At 32.8% G+C, this 5507-nt stretch overlaps 1 protein-coding gene across 1 annotated transcript in view; it reads right to left on the bottom strand.

Moving 5' to 3' along the window:
• Positions 1-1534: 1534 nt before the first annotated feature.
• LOC106460104 (transcription factor SOX-14-like) overlaps positions 1535-5507 on the bottom strand; it is a 53276-nt gene continuing 49303 nt past the window's right edge. Inside the window, exon 2 of the mRNA XM_013919791.2 lies at positions 1535-1586. The gene's annotated coding sequence lies outside the window, so the exon portion shown is untranslated. The remainder of the gene's footprint in view (positions 1587-5507) is intronic.

Below are 5507 nucleotides of genomic sequence, written 5' to 3'. Positions count from 1 at the left end.
ATAAGCAAATTATAACCTAAAGAAAGTTTCACCTTGCTTTAATCATAAAACTTATTTAATCCAGTTATAATAGTTTTTAAATATTGAAAAATGCCGCATTAAACTGCAAGATATTAAAGGAGTGTGAACAATTTATTCACACCACTTTTATTATCCTTCGAAATTATTTTATGCTTTTCTTAAAACAACAACAAAAACACTTAAAGCACCAAAACAACGAACTTGAATTGTTTAATTTTTATTTAGTATACTACTGTCAGAATTTTATAAGAAGACTGAAAAATACCAAAATTAAGTTGAAACAGTAGTACACTTGTTTATTAAATATTTATACTAGAATATTTTCTTACGTGTTTTATCGATGTACCACAACCACGAGGCTTTAAACGATATATACTCCAATTAAGTTCATCATTTTTGCAAAGTTTGCAACAATAATGTTATCGGAAATACCAGATTGGCTGGTTATATTTTTTAATTTTGAGTATATTCAGCTATATAAATATATCCACACACCTTCCATTTCTAGGTAGTTGGTTCTCTCTCTCTCACACACACACAAACTTATCATGTTAACATGGGAAAATATCGAAACTTGAAAACTTATATAACTCATTGTCTACTAACTTTTATATTTATTATTAAACTTTACACATGAAGTATATTTATAAAACTAATAACGATGATATGAAATAACATGATTAAGGAAACTATATTTTAAATCAATGTGAATAGCTGTTAAATCTACGGCTCGAAAGCTTTCATTCTGTATTTTAATTTCTTACTTACCGCCAGATGACACCTGTCAAACAAATTACAATATAAGTGTTTTTTTTATATATATATTTGTTTGTTGTTAATAGCAAAAGTACACAATGGGCCACCTATAGTCTGCTCACCACGGGTATCGAAACAATATTTTTAGCGTGATAAGCACTCAGACTTACCATCGAGGCACTGGAGGCAAATGTAGATGGTCCGTGTATCATTTGATTTTAATTAGTTTACTGAACCACAGCGAAATATTGCGTACGGGCGTAACAGTCACATTAACACTCTGCACATGTTTGGGAATGGTTGCTAAGTGAATAGTCTCGAGGAATCGGGTACCAACATTGTCTCTCTTCTAATCTTTCGAATGGCTGTAAATGATGTCCAGTTAGAGAAATGGTTTCCTTCTTTTTTTTTCCTTTTACAAATATTACATTCTGAAATATGAAGAAATTAAAATGCTTACAAGGAAGATTAATGCAGGAAAATGTTGAAACATGGAAGTCACTCAACATATTTTATCAAATTAAACATTATACTATAGAAACTAACATTGCCCAAGCAAAACGCCGCCGACAAAAAATAGTACGTTTTTAAGTGGCCAGGCTACGAAACAACCCCCCCCCCCCAGTAGCACAGCGGTATGTCTGCGGACTTACAACGCTAGAATCCGGGTTTCGATACCCGTGGCGGGCAGAGCACAGATATCCCCTTGTGTAGCTTTGTGCTTAATTACAAATAATCGAAACAACTTACCAGTAGTTACCATTTGTCGAGCTACTGGTCCCGAAGTTTTCACTATACATTTTAGTCACCTAGTTTGAAAACAAAAATGTGTTTAGATTATAGTCGCCTAGTTAAGAGCTAATTCGTAGATAACTTTTTCATTTAGTTACAAGAAAATCTTTATACATTTCCTTTGTGACGTTGTGAAAAAACTATTTCAATTCACTCGACTAGATACGAGAAAACTCAGTACATTTTGAGTTACCTAAAGTTAAGAGAAAATCTTTACATATTTTACATACTCAGTAAAACATATCTTAGTGTAAGAAACGCATCTTTTACTGGACACACTTATTAAAATCTTTGGAACCACAAGTGCTAAAACTAAAGAAATGTCCTACGATATATTTCTATTAAAACTTTTCAAAGGGATAGTTCATGTATTAATCGATATAAGAAAATACACGAAGTCGCACCAGGAGGCTAAAAAAACAATACCATCTTTAAATAACGACATTTCTTTACCTTTTAAACGAATCTTCAAGACACTACGAAATTGTGCGTGGAAAGTTAACGCATCATATACAACATTCTACTACAGGCGCTAAAAACTCATCTATAAAAATATGGTACTATTCAAAATACTTCACTGGTTTTTTAAAGTTTTTATTTCAACCTTTCACTCAAATTTACTGCATAACAACACAGAAATGTTTGAAATACAAAGCATGGCCAGTTTAAAATTTCAAATAAATTGAATTTCATTCCTTTTTTTTTAATTTTGTAGATGCAAAATTAATGTAACACACACTAACAAAAAATGAATATCCAATAAGTTCCCCAATACAACAATACTATTACTAGAAATATACCATAGAAAATTTGCTGTAGTAGTGCATTTTCATATGAATAAATATTGTAAAGATATACAAAAAGAAATTAACCCTTTTAATTCAGTTTTTATACAGCAACTGTTTGATGGTGCGTATTGTTCGTTCCACTTGACACTCACCAGCAAGAACACAAACGTTTGCTAAAAAATGTTTTTGCTTTTTGTTGTTTTTTCAATTGGGAAAAACGTAAGACTTTGATATCGTTACACATCTGATAATGAAATATGTTCCAGTGACACAGTTAGGCGCTTATTCTCTTATCACCCAAAATAATTTTCAAAACTTCAAATTTCAATACTGAGATGATAAAATTGATAAAGAATTACAGTTCCCTAATTTAATCTAGTTCACACAGATGTAGTTGTTCTTCAAGTAACTGATGATCTAAATAGCGTCTCGATTATTGCCATGTCTGTCATATCCCAGCCGGCCTGATGTGCCTTGGTATTGAGCGAAATGCCTTGTCGGCAATTTATATAACAGGTATAGTGTGGATAATATATTTTTTTTACCCATCCTTATTTTTTTCTTATAAGTTCTCATAATTAATAATGTAGTTTTCTCCCTTTGACTCTGTAGACCTTGGTCAGCTCCGGGGTAGGAAATAGAGAGAGAGAGACTAGCTTACTGACCGATTCGTCAGTTCTTCTGTAAGATGAGAAACGTTAATTTAAGTAAAATAAATAATTGATTGAATAATATGAGTAATAAAAAATTGGTTGTTAAAATAAATAAGTCATCAAATCATAAACCGAATCCTGAATTGTGATGACTTAAAATTAATAAAATTTACTATTCACCAACTTAATCCAGTTCGCATTAAAACAGTTGCCAATCAAGAAAATGATAATATATATGGCGATTTGACTAATACTATCTATGTCTGTAGTATCCCAGCAATTCTTGTGAGCTTTGGCAATGGTCGAAAGGCCTCGTTGGCACTGGATGTAGCCGTTATACGTTCTTCTTTACTTTAACTCGTATATGTTCTTATAACTGCTGTATTTTTATTTTTACCTGCGTCGATTGTAAAGAATACATACTGGAAAGTTTCAAAAAAGAGAGAAATGACTTTTCTAAATTATCATTACCTTTTGACTTAGATAATATTACGCCATTGTTAATAAGAAATTAGGTAGGAAATCAAGCTTGTTGACATTTTTTTATATAAAATAAAACTTATTACGTCTCCATGTTCAATATCCTTATAGAGCCCACACACGAATAGAGTAGCTTCTCTTATTTAAGAATTAAATAGTTGAGTAGTTTTAGACGACAAAGGTTTTATAAAACTCATGGTGTGAAGAATAAGTGAAACCAGTCATTACAGGCATAAGCACAAGTTTTGGCTTTCTTGTTTAAGGTAAGTAAAAAAAAGAGTCTTCAAATAGCAGGTTTCAACCCTACAATTTGAGTGCTTTCTTAGGAAAACAAATCAATAAAGGACATAAGAGTGACGGCCGGTTGTTTTGGGGCGGTAATAGGAAATATAATTTTCCACACTTCGACAATCACTGCTACCACACTTTTCCCTTCACTGGTTTAAATTACCCCTTTCTTCTCGTACAGCGACAAGCTATTATGGTAGTAAAAAGAAAGAAAAAGTCGGTATTAGTAGACAGACCGTGGTTTCAAGCTGAGACCCGAGTCGCCAACAGGATATAACATGTTTAGTCCATGAAAGGGTCAAAGTACTCATCTCCATGGAGAAAAAAAAACAACAACAAAATATTATCTTGACAAGATAGATATCTAGTGAATTAGTTAGATTAGTGAAATCATATGTAACTCTGTCATCTTTAATAAATATTTGGTAAAAGAGAGAAATGTCTACAGAGCACAGTCTGCATTCACCGTCTTGTCTCTTTCAGTAAAAACATGAAATAATTTTGTTTATCTCTTTTGTGCATAGATCACTTTAAAATAAGTATAATCCTGATTATTTAAACTGTGTTGACCTGGTGAATTATCGAGCACTTTTTCTCGTACATATGTCATAAACATATTGACATATACGAGATTCTTATTTTACACATAAATTCTTGTTAATGAAGATACTAATTTAGGTTGACTAAATTACAGTTTGAAACTAAACTGTTGATTCTTATACTATTGCAGGACTTGCAATTAAAAAAAGTTTACTAACATTCATGATAGTGAATTGTACTTGCTTTAAAAAATTGACAACCCATGCACTTTTTCCTAGCTACTTCATGGAGGGGAAATCACCTACGTGTCACGTGGGAAGAATCAGAGCTTGCATAGAGCTGTCAACTGTACACCAAGTGTCACACAAGAAGTTGAAAATACTATAGGAGAGAAGGAAGAATTGAAAACTGTCAGATAAGGACTTCAATCTACCTTCCCTCGGGACACAGCTAAACTTAACTCTGTGGAGAGTGATAAGTAAAGACGCGAAGTTTAACGTCATGAATTACTGCCAGCTCTCGAAATAAGAATATTAAACCCATCACTGACATACACACACATGTATATATATGCATAGATAATATATATAATATAGTGAGTATGAGCTGACTTTTCAACCGAAATCTGCAATTTAGCAAACTTATCGGGAATAATGGCTGCACGTCTTTTCATTCTTTTTTTCTCTCCTTCTTTTCATTTCCTATCGCATTTTTCATTACAACTTTTAAACGAAGTCGACACAGTCTCCTCTCACTAAGCGCTGTGGCTTCACTTTTAAAGGCGGTCTATGAAATGGGGTTTCAGGCTGCGTGGTTGAATATGTACATTTCAAGTCGTAGACCCATCACTGCAGAAATGAAAGCAGAAGAGTTTGGAAGCGTTAGATAACGATGATCATACCTCGTGTTTATATGTTGTGAAATATTTTTATGTAAAAAGCTTAGTGACGATCTAGAATAACGCATAGAAACTAGATATATAATTAAATTATAATACAGTGAGCACACGTGAACCTTTCCTTCTTCTCCGCATCCCCAAACATGTATAAATTAGTACATTCAGCATACCCCTGAAAAGGGAAGAGAGCGTTTTACATCATTAAACTACATGTATGATACCAAACATCCACTGCATAACGTGTGTGGTGTGGTTTCTTGGATCATTGGGTCTTCTCACATAAAGGAGGAA

This window comes from Limulus polyphemus, unplaced genomic scaffold (genome assembly GCF_000517525.1).
Source record: "Limulus polyphemus unplaced genomic scaffold, Limulus_polyphemus-2.1.2 Scaffold32, whole genome shotgun sequence".
NCBI lineage: Eukaryota > Metazoa > Arthropoda > Merostomata > Xiphosura > Limulidae > Limulus > Limulus polyphemus.
Note: the sequence above shows the minus strand (reverse complement) of the source record. Positions and strands in the feature narration are given on the sequence as shown.